Source organism: Mesocricetus auratus, unplaced genomic scaffold (assembly GCF_017639785.1).
Source record: "Mesocricetus auratus isolate SY011 unplaced genomic scaffold, BCM_Maur_2.0 Super-Scaffold_100691, whole genome shotgun sequence".
Lineage (NCBI taxonomy): Eukaryota > Metazoa > Chordata > Mammalia > Rodentia > Cricetidae > Mesocricetus > Mesocricetus auratus.
This window is the reverse complement of record NW_024429267.1, coordinates 54497303-54515745: the sequence shown is the minus strand read 5'-3', so window position 1 is coordinate 54515745 and position 18443 is coordinate 54497303. Positions and strand designations below refer to the sequence as shown.

Sequence of the window (18443 nt, the reverse complement as noted above, 5' to 3'; positions counted from 1 at the left end):
GAACTCTCTCTGGCTTCCACACAGACTCTAGAGGACACACCCTCTTACACACGCACACACATACACACCACAATAAATGGTTAGGTGACCACTCCTCAGCTTGCTCTTGAATATTCAATTGTAAGCAGAGCATTTAGTAGGAAATAAATATCTCATTCCATAAAGCCATGCCTATAAAATGACATTAAATCTCATAACTCGCTCTTGCAATCTGATGAGAAACTTAAAATTCTGCAAGTTAGTCCTGGTGCCTGGAGTCTGTGTCATAAGTACCATCTTTTGTGGCACAGGGCAGAATGCGAATTTCCAGGGAATATGGGATCATTCCTGGAGCCCCGTGATTCATGGACAAACACAGACATACTCCAAGGGACTGTGAAGAGCAAAGCTCTGATGCACTGTGGGTGACTTAGACAAACAGTCGTTTTAATTGACTACTCTCCTCGGACAGACAGATGGGGCCTGTGACTTGACAAGTTAGTCTTTGTCTCCATTACCTTTGATGGAAATGCATAAATCCCACTCTAAGCAGTTCCCATTTTAATACTTTCAATGGAACCCTTGGCAGATCTGCCAGCACATACATATGTGATTTCTGCCAAGCATCGTGTCCCTGTTGTGGGACAAGCTAAAAGGGCAAGAAAAATCCAACTGGGCCTTTTTTGATTTTCCAGGCATAATAATGAATCCTTCTTCTTCCGTCCCCCAAAGCACCATGGAGAACTGTATGGTTTTTAAATAATGACCAGATGTAGATTTGGGCTATGACTTAATTTCTCAAGTAACTTCTGAGATGTGTCCTAAGCCTGGGGCTTTCTGCTGGGCATTTTTAGATGCCAAGAACACCTGACTCCCCTCTTGAAGAGGTGAAGGAACACATACGTAATGTCAGGAAAATAAACCTGGCAGGTAGTGCATGTGATCAAAGACAAATTGACCCTATCTGATAAATCAATCAAAGGTAATTAAACAGCAATGATGATTTAAGGCAAGCCTAGAAGACCTTAATTACTTCTTTTTCTTTTTTTCAAACTTCTGCGTTTAAAATTATAATAAGGATCTACTTACTCGAAGAGGTAAAAATGGCCACTGAAAATTGCCACTCATATTCACTGAATATCCAAATAGACCTGAATAAGTTGGACCAGTAGATGGTTTCAACATCCTGAGTGAGGTAACCCAGAAAGACAAATAAAATATGTACTCACTCATAAGTGGATATTAGACATAAAGCAAAGGATAACCAGCCTACAGGCCACAACCCCAGAAAACCTAGGTCACCAAGATGACCCTAAGAGAGACATACATGGATCCACCTAGGAAGGGGAAAAAGACAAGATCTTCTGAGTGAATTGGGAACATGTGGGGCAGGGGAGAGGGATGAAGGATGGGGAGTAGGGAAAATGTGTAACTCAAAAAAAACAAACAACTTTAAGTTAAATAAATGGAAAGCTTGAGAAACAAGAGAACCCCAAAAACTGATTGAGAAAGGAAGCAAGACTCTTCCCTGGCTGTTTCTGGGCTTGAAGTGGTCACACTGTGTGTTTATCCGCCTGTAGAGAGGCTGACCTCAGTGTGGGCCTTGGCAAGCCCGGAAGGGCCCTGGAGGGCAAGGAAAAGGGAGACTACGGCAAGAACTGGGTGCTAAGAGGAAACATGGTACAGGACTAAGGGCAACAGCCCTGGGTGCGATGAGAGTTTAGAAAGAACCACCTGTCCCAAGAGCCTCCCATCATGCCAATATTATTGCTTATTGTGGATTGCAAACATTTTATGTGTGTGTGTGTGTGTGTGTGTGTGTGTGTGTGTGTGTGTGTGTGCTACTTTCCTTCAAGGTGACGTTGGATTTCTGAGTGTTTAACCTTGACAGTGCTGATAGACATAAGCCCTATTTCCCTAAACAGTGCCTTCAGGATAACTTTATCTACTTCAGTGAGCTGTCATTCTTCAAACATGTTATTTGTGCTTATGAGGAATATTAGTCTCAGAACTATCACAGGGAAGAGAACTTTATAGAATGAATCACAGATACAGTCATGTCTGGAGAGATGACTCAGTGGTTAAAAGCACTTACTACTATAGTGGAGGACCCGGGTTTGGTTCCCAGTACCCAAGGGAGACTGAAAACTGCAACTCCAGTTTTCAGGGATTTGATTCCTCTTCTTACATCCATGGGCACCTAAACACACACCGTGTAAATATACACACTCAGGCACACATAAGTGCACATAAATAAGTATCTTATTGGTGCAGGGCATTTCATACACTAGGTTTCAAAAATAAAATCAATCCCTTAGATTGTCTTGAATATAAACTATGATTTAATGCTATGTAATAGAGAAAAATGGTTAGTGTTTCTCTTCCCTTTCTATCAATAAACCAACACACAGCCACCTCAAGCTCATCAGTCACGAACAACAAAGGTGACGCTGGTCTGTTGGTTAATTTGGAATATATTGATGAGACCAATACTGGGGAAGGACACAGTGAGCAGTGTTTAATAACAACTAGAATTTCATGGACAGTCTAGTAGGAAGCGAGAGAGCCTGTCTGCTGTATGCGCCGGCTGCGCTGTAAATAGGCTGTTTATCTGTATCTCCATGTTAATGTCTAGAGAATTTATGCTCTAAATTTTTGTTTCCTGGTTACCCATAATCTTCGCAACAACAAAGACTTATTTACGAGCCCTTGCCCAGCGCTTCCCTCCAGTGTGCCTCCATCTGATTCAAACAGCAGTTCCTTTGAGGTAAAATTACCAGCAAAAAATTTCAGCCGAGGGAGGGAATGGAAGGAAGAGTTGAGCTGTGGTGTGACACAGCAGACGGTGATTGAGTGGCCTGCATGTCCCTTAGCTCACTTCCGTGTGATCCTAATGACAGCTCGAGGTCCGCTTTGATTTGAGTCTGGAGGAAGCTGACCATAGATGCTCTTTTTGTTCATTCTTCCCTGAGATGTGGTGCATGCAGGCCTGGTACTCGGGTTTCTGTGCTCCAAGGCTGACGATCTTGCTGTACTCGGCTTCCATAGGAACCATGGTGCTTGAGCTCTCCTGTAGAATTTGACCTATGGAAGAGCTCAGCCATTGGGTTTGCTTGTTATTAACTTTAAACTTTGCAGCTCTGTGTGTGTGTGTATGTGTGTTCATGTATACTTGCTTGTGTGTATGTCTGTATACGTATGCACATATGTATTTATGCATGTGTGTGAGTATGTATATGTATGCATGTATGTGTGCACACATCTGTGTCTGTTTGCTTGTGCACATGTGCACATATCTGAGGGCATGCTTGGGTTGAGGCCAGAGAATGCCCTAGACGTTGCTGCTTAGGCCTAGTCCACTTTATTTTTAGACAGGTTCCCTTACTGGCCTGGAACTGGCCAAGGCAGGCTGGTGAGCCCTGGGGATCTGCCTGTCCCTGCCCTCCCAGCGCTGGGAGTACAAGTGTGTGCTCTCTTATGTGTGGTTTCTGGGGACCAAGCTCAGGTTTTCATGCTTGCACAGCAAGCACTTTACTGTCAGAGCTGTCTCCCAAGCCTGGTAGTTGTCAAAATTTTAATATCTAGCTTTTTAGCTTCTTTTGATAAAATAGAAATCGGCTATCCCTAGGACACTCCTCATAACAAGTGGTCACCAAAATGGATCGGTTACAGGGGTTTTACCTAGTGTTCTGGTTTTCTTCCCAAATGTTTTTGTTTTGATGATCTCTGGAATAAATGAAAAGTTTCTGCTTTCTCATTAGAGGTTTTGGGTGTAGCATTGTAAGCAGGCTGCCCCTTTAGCTGCTCGCTCTTGACATCTATGGGAATGAAAGTTGCCAAGATGTGGCTTCCTCCTCGTGAGGCTTTTTACAGACAGAGCAGTTCCCTAGCTCTGTGACATTTCAAATCCAAGAAGGCAAGCCAAGTCATAATTGGCCCTGTCACCATTTGAGGTTGACACTGGCACCTCTTGTGTTTGCCCTGGTTGAGTAATCTGTTTGTGTCTGAGGAGGCCACACACAGACAGATGTGAGCTCTGTTTACGTTCATTTTCTGCCTGGAAACTTGGTTCCTCTGGGTCACAGCTTTGGAATGACTGACAGATTGGAAATTTACTGGTACTAACTTGGTCACAAAGACTTCACTGGAACTGGTTCTTGGTAGTCGACCTTCACGATGTTTCCTGGGTTTCAGCAAGGGAGAGTTCTGACTGACAGCTGGGTGATGACAGCTATTGCGTGAATGCCACGTCTGGGTCTGAATGTTCTTAGGCGATTGAGTCATCCCCTTTTATGGATGAGAGGACTGGGACTTGGAACTGCTTAAAGAGATAGGGTAGACTCTGTCAACAGCTTTGGGTGGTGTTGCATGGTTACGATCTCGGCCACTTAGGAGATGATGGTGGGAAAGTCAGTCTGGGCAATGTAGAGATACCTTATCCTAGAGAAGGCAGAGGCAAAAGGGAGGCAAGAGGAGGGAGAGGGAGAGAGAAAGAAGACAGAATGTGGAACTGGGGTGACAGGAGAGTCAGATGTCACATGGGTCTTCCTTTACCCACTTTTAATAGTAGAGCATAAGCCTAGTTGGAGAGGAGGAAGTGGGAAGCAACTGGAAAATGCTCTCCCCATCCCAGGAAACCCACTGGCACCATCTTGGTTGGGAGTGCTTGTCTGGTGTGCAAACATGTTCCAGTTTCAGTATTCCTTTGAGCACTGTCAGCATTAGAAACACACTCAACATCATCACACTCTGCTCTTCATTCCTCAGTGATGGCCTAGAGATTATTGAGGGCAAATAAGTTCAGTGGGGGAGAAAAAGAACTAATATAAAACATGGAAGGAAGATGCTAAGCTTCCTTTAGAGCAAAAAGTAATAACTCCTTAATATTGAGCTACTCAGACATTAATAAAAGTACCAAGAGACATCTTTAAATTGTATAGTGTGAGCAAGTCCAACACCCAATGATAAATTCAGTGCAAACTTAAGCACAGTTTGGGAGAGCATGTAGGATTTGTAATGTGACCATAAAGGGATCCATAGCATCCTTTCTTATGTTTTTTTGATGCAAAACTTAGCTTTCACATCCAAGGAGGCAAGAGATTATTATTGAGCCAAACAAGAGTGACCATGGCTCAGGAACATGGATTCAGCTCGCCTCAAATAATATGTTCCAATGTGGAAACAGTTTCATAATTTTTATAGTGTTAGAACAATGGAAGATTATTAGTGGAAGAATTTAAAATACCTTGGTGGAGGTTCCAGCACATAGCTTACAGTAAGAGAGAGGAAGCTCTCCTCGGACCTTGGATGCTGTCTGATGGTACTCTTGGCTTTGGGAGCTGTGGAAGCCAGTGGTTTGTTGTTACATTTCAAAGATTTTACTTGGTAGCCACAAAGGTATTAGCTCTCACCCAGAGGTGGACAGTGAATGGGTATTACAGTAGTGAAAGAAAGCTCAAGAATTTGTCTCTAGATCTGAAAAGTTTCAGCTAGCCAAGATCAAGAAGTTCCAATCAGTCCTTGTATGTTCTTAACCTAGTTCTACTTTCTTTATTGTGATAAAACACTGACCAGAAGAAACTCAGGGGAAGAAAGGGCTTATCTCATCTTTCAATTCTATGTCAGTCTATCACCGAGGGAAGGCAGGGCAAGAACTCAAGGACTTGAAGCAGAAACCATGGAGGGATGCTGTTTATTGGCATGATTGAAGGGTCATGCTTAGCTAGCTTTTCTATACAGTTCAAGATGACTTGCCAAGGGAATGGTTCAGCCTACAGTGGGCTGGGTATCCTACATCAGTTAGCAGCCAAGACAATCCCCCACAAATATGTTCATAGGCCACTGTGAACTGGGCAATCCCTCAGTTTGAGACTTCTTTCTCGGTGATTCTAGGCTGTGTCAAGGTGACAAAGCTGCATAGGACAGAAGGCATGTTGCCCCATGGGGCAAAGCTATAAGCAACATGAAATAGCATCTTCATGCTTTGATGACACTCATGCATGTGCAGAACTCTGCAGACATTTCCATTTTTACACTAGGATAAGACATTGTCATTTCCAAAGTTTACATTCAAATACACAGCAATCAAGTCATGAACACAGACAGACAGACACACACACACACACACACACACACACACACAAGTCTTCTGCATGCACACACATGTGTATGCTCACTGTGTATGTGCAGATGTGGTGGCCACAGGAGGACTTCAGGTGTCCTGCACTGTTACTCTCTCTGCTTTATTTCCTCCAGACAAGGTCTCTCACTGATTTTTACTTAGGCTGTGTGGCCAGTCGATCCCACCAACCCCCCTGCTTAGCACTACGGTTAGCCACGCGTGCCCAGTTCTTATCTATGGGGTAGCAATCTGAACTCAGGCCATCATGATTATCCATCAAGTGCTCTTACTCACTTAGTGTTTTCTCCAGCCCACTGTCCCATCCACCCTCAATCCACTGTAGATGACGGTGCTCTCCACGGGTTTATGGGAAGGGTGGGGGAACCGTTTCTACCCACAGGAGATGAGAGTTAGAAGCTGTCCCAGGGCAACTGTGACAGGTACCTTTGTGTGTGATGCTCAGAAGTTCCTTCTGTCAGCCTGGCTTTTTTCTCCCATGCCCTTCTTAATTCCAGCTTTGTTCCCAGCCAGTGTGACAGCTGTTTGCAGTTCATTTATGGATGACTTGACCATTGCTCTGTCTGGTTGTCATTGTGACTTCTTCAAATTTCCACCTGATAGGGAAAAATCACAGCCTGGGATCCACAAGGGCTGGACTCTCTGTTCAAGTTTAGAATGAATTTTAATATGCCTCCATGGAATCTGGAATTTCCTGTATCTACAGAATCACAGAATCACATAATAAATTTTCTTGTTTTTTTCTCCCTCCTTCCTTCCTTCTTCCCTGCCCCCTGTGTCTCTGTCTGTCTGTCTGTCTGTCTGTCTCTATGTATGTATGTATGTATGTGTCTATCTATCTATCTCTATGTATGTATGCATCTATCTATCGTCTATCTATCTATCTGTCTATCTGTCATCCATCTAGTTACCTACCTATCTTTCTTAGCCCCAGATTGACCTCAAACTCACTATCTATCTGAGGATGAACTTGAGCGCATGACTCATGATCCTCCTGCCTCCACTTCCTGAGAGCTGGGATTGAAGATGTGTGCCACCCACCCTTCCCAGTTCAGTGTAGTTTATATAAAGCTGTGGTTTGGTGCCCTATCCACAAACAAAGCCTTGGAATAGTCTTGCAAGATTCTGATGCATTCATGAGCAAGCCTGGCCTCCATTTCAGTGCCAGGTTGCTGAGTGTGTGACACCCCAGATGGCCATTTGCTTGAGGCATTAGACCCAAGCAGGAATGGCTGTAATGACATTCCAGTGAGCTTGGTTAATGGCTAAGCTCAGGGTACAGAAAAATCTACTTAGTCTCTGCCTCATGTGGATTTCCAGATGTCAATAGGTCTCTGTTCTAAGTGTCATTCTTACCTTTGTTTAGAATCTTCAGTCCTCTGGAAACCAGTCAATAAGAGTTCAAGCTCTAGGACGTCTGTGGTAAGCTCACTTTATTTTCTAGTTAGGGAAAGAAGCCAGCAAATGGAAAGGCTATAAGCTATTGGCAAAGATGGGAAGGCCACAAGTCATCAGTAATTGGGATGGCCACCAGCCATCAGCTCTGATGGGAAGGCCACCAGCCATTAGCAAAGACCAGTGTGTTTGCAGCCTGCTATTTGGTGTGGCTAATTGGTTCATAAGCTTTTCTCTTCTACAGTGGAAGCCCAGTCGCCCAGTCAAGACAGGGCTCCTGCTGTACCTGCTTGAGGCCGGACTTGTTAGTGCCTCTTCCTGTGATGGAAACACCTTCAGGTTCTTTTTTTTTTTTTTTTTTTTTGGTTTTACGAGACAGGGTTTCTCTGTATTGTTTTGGAGGCTGTCGGTCCAGCCTGGCCTCAAACTCACAGAGATCCGCCTGCCTCTGCCTCCCGAGTGCTGGGATTAAAGGTGTACACCACCACTGCCCGGCGCGCCTTCAGGTTCTTAATAAACCCAATTTGTCCTTCCCTGCAGCATACAACCAGGGATCTCATAAAAGAGCTCCAGATCTCCCAGGGGTGGGTTTCCGCTGGAGAAAAACCCTACCTCAAATAGCTCAGGTGTTTGCTAGCCATCCATTCCCACAACAGTCGTCCATGCCTTAATCTCAACACACTGGATGTAGAGATAGGATGATTAGGAGTTCAAGGTTATCTTCAGCTACATAGTCTAAGGCCAGGCTAGGCTGTGAAGTCCTATGAAAGAAAAGAAGGAAGGAAGGAGAAATAAGGGGCTCATTTCAGTTAGCCTTTGGAGGGATGTCCCTCAGAAGCCAGCTAATGAAAAGCACATGCTAACACAGTATCTTGTATGTGACCTGCAGGACTTAGTGTGTGCCGCAGTTTCTCATATCCTATCTTGGCGCTGCCTCAAAGTCAACTTTGGTTCCCGGCTTCCAGAATATTTTATACGCCACAGCATTAAAAACCAGCACCACAGTGTCCTTCTCTTCAGAGCTGCATCACCCATGACAAGCCTATGAGGTCAACAGCCTGGCCTCTGTGGCTTCCTGTCTGTAGATAAAGACTCAGTAAAAATCCAGTCTTCTGAGTGTCACACTAGACATTGTGGGAAGAGGTGACACACTCCTGGCTCTGGACAGCTTATGACCTTCAGGAGAGAGACAGAACCAACAAATTAAAAAAAATGCGAAAAACACACTAAAACCTTATGACCAGATGGATTTAGGTCATATTTAAAACCCAATTACCATGGCTTGGAAGGACCCATTTATGTGTACAAATGTATCTACATCAAGGGTTTTGAAATGATGAGGATGACAATTATACAAGCATGGCTTTCTACTGTAGCGGGTTTCTTCCCCCAGAGATGCCTCTGAGACAAGGATTTGAGAGCAAGAACTGTATTTCAGCAGCTTAAGAGCTGCCAGAAGGAGCACAGGGGAAAGAAGGTAGTCAGGCTGAGGAGAAGGTTCAGTCAGAAAGGCACATGCTGGGCAAGCACAAAACCATTCAACCCCCAGGACACATGGGAGAAAATCCTATAGGTATGGCTGTCTGCTGCTGCAATCCCAGCACTGAGGACGTAATTACAGCGATCTAACTGGTTTAGCTCAGTCAGCAAGCCGCAAGTTCAGTGAGAGGCCTCGCCTCAAAGCACAAGATGAAGAGGGATTGAAAAAGACACGTGATGTTTACCTCAGGCCTCCACATGGACACATATGTACCTGCTACATGCACACATCCAAAAGATGTACAGATACACACACACACACACAGAGAGAGAGAGAGACAGACAGACAGACAGACAGAGAAGGCTAGACAGACAGACACTATGGACAGCTAAACTTCAAGCCTATGGGACAATTCTGGGAAATACTTTTAAATATTTGCATTAAAATTATGCCTTAGAATCCCTGACTTTAGACCTCTCATCAAAGACTTGGCTATTCCTGGTCTGCCATGCCCAGAGAAGATAGTCCCAGGAAAAAACTCTCAGCAAAGAGATGTTACCATTAGCAGTTAGGTATGTGTCTTGACAGGGTGAGAAGGAGCAGAATCTATTGTTGTTGTTGTTGTTATCTATCGATGAGAATGCTGGTTTGGAAAGTATAGGAGTAGATTTGCGCTTTGAGGAAACGGCTGTCTGTGGCGACCCACAGCAATAGCAGATGACAGACCTGTTGGTTTCCCTATATGAGTCTTCAGAAGGGAACTCATGAAGCAATGCAGGGCAGATCAGGGTACTCATGAAGCAATGCAGGGCAGACCAGGGTACTCATGAAGCAATGCAGGGCAGACCAGGGTATCAGCTGAAGCCAACTGAAGGCAGGAACAGAGTGGGCTGTGGAGATCCAGGATGTGGTGACTTCCAGTTGGTCACTAGACATGTTTCAGGTTGTGTGACTTTTCCTGGGGAGGTATTAAATGCCTGGTGACTATGGACAAAAAAAAATAAGTGACTCAAACCAAGTTGACTTCTAGCAGTCGACTCACAAGAACAGAGGTAAAGAGTTACAGCTAAGATCATGGACAATCTGAAGGTGACTACACTGTTGACAACCCTACCCAGCATGAGTGAGGGCTGCATTTTTTGAAGTTCTCGCTCAACTTCAGAGGCCCCTCTCTCGAGCAACCAGGGAAAGGGGCTTTGTGAATCTTGTAACTTTATGAACTTCCTGAACCTTGGAAGTTTCTTTGGCTTTCTGAGTTTTACGAGCTTCTCCTCCATCCCGAGGAAAAGTTCAGCGAGTACAAAATGGATTCACGAGTTGGCAGAGTTAGGTGGGAGTGTTCAGTACACTTAACAGGTATGAGTTATGATCTCTTCTCATATGTGTCAGATTTACCATCTCTAGAGAGCTGGCACCTGAGGAAACCGAAGACTGTCAAAGTCTCCTTATCACTGGATACCGCGTAGTTGTCGATGTCTCTCTACAGAAGACCTGTGTCCTAGGCTTCAGCAAATGTCTCCCGCAAGAACATATGAGTGTCAGTCCTTGGCAATAGCTGTGGTTCATGTGTTTAGTTAGTTAGTTAGTTGCCCTGCATGATATGCCCAAGCATTTCCTTGAGGATACAATTCAAGCATTAATTACCCATTATTAAATCAGAGCACTGGATCTAAGATGGATATGGTGTTGTACATCTGTATCTTTACATTCCAGAGGCTGAGGAGGGAGGATCTGGAGTCAGCCTGGACCACTGTCTCAAAAACAACAAACAAACAAAGTGAACTTACATATGCTGTTATTTCTCCCAATGGGAGATTTTAGGCTCAAAGTTGAGATCCAGAGAAGAGGGGTCAGGGTATGCTAAGGATGTGAGAGATCTAATGGGGGCGAAAACCTAAAGCAAACATGTGACACTCACTTGGGTTTCCATATACTCAGTGACATAGCTGTTTATGGAAGAAGGAGGGAGAGATAAACCAGGCTGGTTCAGCCTGGTGGCAGCCCCTGAAAGGGAGGCACGGACACAGAGTTGGAACCAGTGAGCCTTTCAAACGGCTGCTGAGATGCAGGGGGCAGGTGAACCACTGAAGGAAGCAGCACCAGTAAGGACCCGGAGAGGGCAGTCAGAAGAAGAATTAAAGTGTTAAAGGTTGGAAGATGATCTCGAAGAGGAGGAGTCTGTACTACTAGCATTTGAAAAAGCAGCAGACAGGAGAGCTCTAGGAAGTTAAAAATAAAGCAACCAGACAAACGATGGTCCATGATTTCAAGACTGCCTTTAGTCAACAGAGGACCAACTGTAGTTGAACAGGAAAGGCTGGAGCCCTGCTAGCCTCTTCAAGGCATCCCTTCCACCCAGCCTGACTAAACCTTTAGAGTAGAAAATTACAAACAAGCCAGCTTGCCTGTCACCTGCAGGTGTGACAGGGTCACCCCTGCTAAGCTTTAAAATAAATAGGACACAAGGCCTGGAGTGGAATCTGTGCAAGGTCTCTGTTAGGACACAAACAAATGTCATGGCAGACAGAATATATGACCCAGATGATGGGCTAGCCTGACCTCCTGATTGTTCAGCCAGTGAGGAAGGGAGGAAGGTACCTTCATTCAGGGCCAGCCTAGCCTAGCCTTATTGGTGAGTTTCAGGCCTGGAGGTAGAGTGTACACCTGAGGGTGATGAATGGGACTTTCTTCTGGCCTCCATGGGCATGTGGACACAGGTGCATGCCTGCCTCCACTCATATGTGTACATGCACACATGAATATATACACGTGTGTACAGATAAGCATTTTTAAGAGTATACTGAAACTGTGATGGGTCATTGGGATTAAAAATAAAGAAGATGGTGCCTTTGATTGCATGTTCACTCCATAACATACATTTAGAGTTCAACGCAGTGTGAAAAATTCCTTTTTCCTCTTTCTCCTGCTTGCTCATGAAACACAGAGCAAGGAATTTATGTATTCTATATCTACATGTGATACAGCTTCACTTTGCATTATACAAGGTGTGTGAGACGCAGCCAGTCACATATGCTGTGTTGCATGATACGGTAGTTCCATGTCTCTGTAACAGAAACGAGGTGGCTGTGCAGGAAGGTTCACAGAGGCCCTGAGTTCTGGGCGAGAAACAATGTGCTTGGTTATGAACTCCACCCTATCCTTTGCCTAAATCTTCAACCATGACTTTCTGTCTGGGGAAAATCAAGTCATTTCCAAGAGTGAAACCATCACCCGAGTGACATAATAAGCCTGCAACATGATAGCCACTAAACCAGTGTGATTACTTCAACTCAAATCAAATCTCAACACCTATTCCTTCGTCGGGAATGCAGCATTTTGGGAGCTCCATGGCTAAAGGTGACTAGGGATTCCCAGTGTCAGGTATTTCTGTCATCACAGAGAGTGCTGCAGTAGCCTATCAGTTTGGGATGCTATTGGAAGCTGCTTTTGTGTGGACGAATTTCAATGGATGCTTTGATCTCTGGGTAGCATGATGGGTGATGCCCTTCTGTGTATATGTTTCTCTTACTGGTTGATGAATAAAACACTGTTTGGCCAATAGCCAGTAGAGGCAGGAAGATAGGTGGGACTAGGAGATGAGGAGAATTCTGGGAAAGGTAGGCAGAGAGAGAGGAAAGACACCATGGAGGGACTGGGAGGATAGGACATACTGGGCATTCTCCTGTAAGCCAAGACCACGTGAAAATACTTAGATCAATAGAAATGGGTTAATAATTAAGACAGAGCTAGCCAATAGGAAGCCCTAGCCATTGGCCAACAGTTTAATAATTAGTATAGTGTCTGTGTGTTTATTTGGGACTGAAGCAGCAGCAGGACCTGGCAGAAAGAACTCCAGCTACAGTAGTGTTCCGATTTCAGCTGGGTAGTTTACCTTTGCCAGCCACCTGGTGTTCTGGGGACATGGGCTCTGTGAATGACAGAATGGTAATGCTGGGCTTTCCGTGACTTGAGGCAGGGAGAAGAGAGTCATGAGTAGACCCATGTGTCTCTTGTGTCTCTCACACTCCAGTTTGGTGTGCTCTGTCTCAGGTGGGAAACCCAGCTGGGATAGAAACGTCTTCCATGTTCTATGTGGTCCCTAGAGCCACAAGCTGCATTAGATCGAGTCAAGGAATGGACTGCGGGCTAGAAGGGATCTGCTTAGGGCTTTGGAAGCTCCGTGGAAAGCCAAATAGTGAGGTGACTTCACCGTGGAATATGCTAAAGAGAAACCCATGAGGTTGATATCCCCTGAGCCCGTCTTCCCAGTCTTCCCCTGATGGCCACCCCAGGACAAGGGGCCCATGGAGAACATCTTATTAATTTCCAACTGCGTTTTGCTCTATTGTGTAGTATTTCAGTGACAGAATCCACTCAGGAGAGTTGGGGCAAGGCTGGCCAAGGTTATGAAGGAGCTGAGTTCTGAGTTCAGGTATCCACATGGCAGTGGAATGATGCCTCCTGTCCCTTCAGACCTTTGAGACGTCTGGGAGGTCCTAGAAATCACTTCAAGTCTCCAGTCCAGGACACAACTGCCTAGGGGAATCCCAGGGACAGGCGGCAGGTAGTGTATCCTCTCTGAGTTTTATTCTCTTGTCCTCACATCCCTCCTCTGTGTGTGTCTGTTATGTACGATTCCACACAGAACATGATTCCACAGGTCACTGATGCCCAAAGATTTATTCTATGTTCTTATCAACAGAGATTGTATGGCCTGCAAGGTGATGGACTCCATTGTGATCACTGAAGAATCCACCAAATTCTAAACCACTGGCAGTTTGAGTGCACAAACCCCCTTCTGGAGAGGAGGCCAGAGAAGCAATCCAGGAGGTGAGGACCCATCTCCTCTGCCCTCTGCCCTCTGCCCCTTATCTCCTCAATGACCATGCTGTTTGCATCCATTCCTAACGAACATTTCCCTGTGTGTCCTTCTGTAGACCCACTACTTGGCTAGAGAGTTGACGGACCACTTCTCAGGTTTCCTGGAAGTCAATGAAACATGGCGAGGAAAGTGTCATTGATCATAGGATGGAATCAAGAAGCTCGCAGAATGAAACTATACCTGAAATACTTCAGACTGAAGTCCTGGGACGCCAGTTCTGAATCCAATTGTCCCTCCCTCCTTCCCTTCCTCCGTCCCTCCGTCCCTCCCCTCCCTGTGTTTCTCTTTTCTTGACTCAGGGAATTGTAAACAGGAACTCTTTAATAGGTATAATTTTGTCTTCAAATTATCTGTGTTTATGACATGTTACTAAAGACTTAGGAGAGTCCTACCAGAGTCACTGCATGCCACCTGGGGAATCAGAGTCAGCTTGTGGAGCTCTTAAGACCCATTAATAAAAATAATATAAAAACCGACACCAAAGAAGTTTAAGGGCATTTGTTATTGCATTAAACACACACACACACACACACACACACACACACACGCACACATGCACGCACGCACGCACGCACGCACACACACGAGAAGGCAAACTAAATCTCAGCAGCTGCCCAGAGGCAGAAGATGGAGGAGACAATGCAGCCCTGCCGCTTAAGTTAAGGCAACATGAAGGTCAGCCATATGGCAAAGAAGCAGCCACATGGGTCAGGGTGGGAGGGCAGAGGGGGTAGGGCTTTAAAGAAAGAGTGAAGGCTGAAGTGCTCAGGAATGAAATGGAGAGAAGAGAAGAGTCCGGTTTTCTGAGGAGTTGAGAAAGGCAGGCACTCTTCCCAAGTTGCTGGGCTACAGCTTTATGAGGGATTGCAATAGAGAGGGGGATTCTGGAGAGGAAAACACATTATTATCTCATTAAAGGGCTAATTATTCCTCTTATCCCTCTAAAGAGTTAAGGTGTCCCTACCTTCCCAAGGAATGGTCCTGTAGCCTGGTGATTGACCTGCCCAGCTAGGATGTTGAGTATCTACCCAAGTTACTTTCTGGTCTTAAGGAAATAGTTTCCCCTTAATTGGCCTCTGCTGCCACTGAAAACATAATACTCTGTTCCTGGAGAGTTCCTGATCTGAGGTATCAGGCTAGGTAGTAAATGGGGCCATATGGTTGGATTAGCGTCATTCTTATCTTTAGGTTAAAAATTCACGTCTTTTCTGTTTTCTCAAGTTTGGATTCAGATGATGGCATACAGGAGCCACGTTGCTTAGCTACCAAAGACTTCTCTAACTGTGGCACCAGCAATACTTAAAACACAGTCAAGCGTGTGTTACACCAGGGGCTGGTGAGAATTGTTTGGCATGAATGTTGAACTACAAAGAAACATACATCTCACAGTCTGAGATTTAGGTTCTCTCTGATCCTGCAGCTGCAACAGTAGACAATGTTTTAAATATCAAAAGTGGCTTTCAATGGCTTTGAATCTCTTGGGCAATTTTGGGTGATTTTGCACGGTCACTTTCTTAGGTCAAGTAGGACCTTCCCAACTGCGTCATTCAGGCCTCTGTGGACCTTGGAAGAGCTAAAGAAAGGGCAGGCTTCTTCAGTGGAGTTTGCAAGGGGGGCTGTTTCTGTGTCTGTGCTGTAACTATGTCTGCCTTACAATAAAATACCTTGGTTGACTCAGCAATAAAGTCTTTGTTGAATTCCTTCCCAAGTGTGTCTATAGTGTTTTGTCAGAAAGTCCAGTAGAGACATACAAGAGGTTTCTTCGTCTGCCAGGGATCTCAGCTATATCAAGCCAGACCACTCTTTCTGAAGTGGCATTAAGGGGCTTGGTAGATGCCTAAGTTGATAAGGTACTTGCCATCCAAACACTAGGACCCGAATTTGATGCTCAGAGCTCACATCAAAACAAGGAACCAAAATCCCCAAAGTGGACATGGTACCTTGTGGTCCCAGCATTGTGGAGGCAGACAAGCCTCAGATCCTTAGTGCTCACTGGCCAGCCAGCCTAGTCTACTTAGTGAGCTCCAGGCAAACACTTTGGGATGTGGCCATACCCAATAAGTAATTATTTCATTGTAAATGAAGAACAGAGTGACTCAGCACACTTAGATGGCCTCAGAGTAGCAGCATAGTCCTGTCTGCTTAAGGATATTAAAAGAAAAGTGAAGATTTATGGTCCACATGTCAGGAGTTGAGATGCTGCAGTTCCCACCTTGGTCACATAGCCAGGTATCTTAATTTCTCTTCATGTGAAAGTGGTCCAACCTCTTTCATCTCTCACAGAGATGACACTATCTTCTTCATAAAAAAGGACTTACTATGGGTGGCGAGGGAACAACTTGCACACAAGCAGAAGGACCTGAGTTCGGGTCTCCCAAACCCACTTAAAAGTGGGTATGATAGTGTGTATGTATAGTCCCAGAACTTGAGATAGGAGGTCATCACAGGAGAGTCCCTGGAAGAGCATGGGCCAGCTAGTCTTGTATATGCGGTAGAGAACAAGAGAGTCTGTCTCATACAGGGTAGAAGATGTGGACTGACACTTCCCTCCATATGTATATAGTGATATGTGTGCATATATTTGCATGTATTTGTACACAGGCGCATACACACACACTGTATATATATATGTAAATATATATATATATATTTAAGAAAATGACTTTGTACATAAAGATTTGGGGTACTAGTTTCCCCGTTTGCAATTCAGGTACATGCCATGATTATGCTAGGTGAATGCCTCCTTCTAAATACTGACCAGGAAGTTACTTTCTCCTTGCGGATGTCACCCCACAGATTGCTACTTTGGAGGATATTTGGCACATTTGTAGGAATAAAGCTTGAGCATGTCTGACACTCTCCATCACCACCCCTGAGACTTTGGAAGAACCAAAATGTGAAGGCAAGGGCTAAGATTACCCAGTCTACAGTGCAGCAAAGGCTTTTCCTGATTGCCTTCAGCATTACAGACACAGTTCCAGCACATGAAGACAGACAAGACAAGAAAAACACTTTCTACTTTCTACATTGGTGTGGTCACAAGGGAGTTGGAGGGACAGGCTTTGCCATGGGCACTGGGAAGTGAACTTTTGAAGTGTTGGTTGTGAGACTTAGCCTTTAACAGTTGAGCTGTCTCTCCAATTCCCCTTTCTACCTTGTAATTGTCATAATTGTGCTATTAACTATGACAATAAACTAATACAATGGTCCTCAACCTGTGGTCGTGACCCCTTTGGCAAACCTCTATCTCCAAAAATATTTACATTATGATTCATAACAGTAGCAAAATTAGTTATGAATTAACAATGAAAATAATTTTATGGTGTGGAGGGTCAGCACATGAGGAACTGTATTAAAGAGTTCTAGTCTTCGGAAGGTTGAGAACCACTGTGCTAATAATTGTGTACATATAATGTTACTCACTGGACATAATGTTTTAGGAGCATTGGGTCATTTCATATCTGTAATGGCAGCATGAAGTAGGTACCCCTGTTCCATGTGGGAGAAACAGGCATGAAGTGGATAGGGAACCAGGCCAAGCTGTGTGACTTATGAGGTACAGTTGGGGAAGTAGAGGCATACACCACTCCAAAGCTTGGGCTCTTCCCAGTGTGCTCAGCGACTGTTTTTATTCATTCTTTGACAATTTCATAAAGGTATATAATGAATTTTAGCCATTCACCCCCTATTATCCCAACCCCACCCATTATGTTGAACCATTCTGCTTCCCAACAAGCCTCTCTCCTCTTCATGTGTGTCTTTGTGTGTTTCTTTTTGTCTCTCTGTGTGTATGTGTGTCTGTCTGCCTCTGTCTGCCCCTCTTTCTCTCTCTCTCTCTCTCTCTCTCTCTCTCTCTCTCTCTCTCTCTCTCTCTCTCTCTCTCTCTCTCTCTGTGTGGGGGAGAGGAGAGAGAGAGAGACATTGAGTTTAGTTGGGGTTGATTGCTTGTAGGTGGGTGAGTGGTTACTTACAGGAATATGGTTGGCATTTCAGTAGCTACCCCACTGAAGAATTGACACCCCTTACTGCAGTGACCCTTGACTACCATCTGTCCCTCAGAGAAAGGTGAGGCTTCATGTGCCGAATCCATGGTGGAGAGTTGAAGGGCCCTGGGGTAAGTCTTTCTCTGTCTCATCAGTCAGTTCCCAAATAATGACATAGAGACTTCTTATTAATTATGAAAGCTTAAACTACAGCTTAGGCTTGTTCCTAACTAGTTCTTTTAACTTAAATTAACCCATCTATATTAATCTGTTCTATCACATGGTGTTATCATCCCTCTTTCATCTTGTACCTCCTGTTTCCTCTCTGTGTACAAGTACACACACACAGACACACACACAGTTGCACAGATAGAAACTAGAAACACACACCTCCACCATCACCCCCACCACAAGCAGGAGTAGGTAGGTACATCTGAGATCAGGTTGGCAAAGTAGGACTTCCTGTCTCTGCAGTCAAGGGACATTTCATTTTTATAGGAAATCCTCAACTAACAGGTGGGATCAGTCCAAAACTAATGACAGCAAGTCAGACTACAGTGCACCAACTGGAACAAGTAATTAAAT

At 44.7% G+C, this 18443-nt stretch overlaps 1 long non-coding RNA gene across 2 annotated transcripts in view; it reads left to right on the top strand.

Annotated features, from left to right (window-relative positions):
- LOC110343162 overlaps positions 1 to 15577 on the top strand; it is a 164342-nt gene extending 148765 nt beyond the window's left edge. The window contains exons 1-3 of one of the 2 annotated variants that reach the window (XR_002385359.2): positions 12781 to 13557; positions 13696 to 13823; positions 13931 to 15577. This is a non-coding gene — a long non-coding RNA (uncharacterized LOC110343162). Of the gene's footprint in view, positions 1 to 12780; positions 13558 to 13695; positions 13824 to 13930 lie in introns of those variants that run through there. The other variant, XR_005874847.1, reaches the window with a different exon arrangement.
- Positions 15578 to 18443: the final 2866 nt, after the last annotated feature.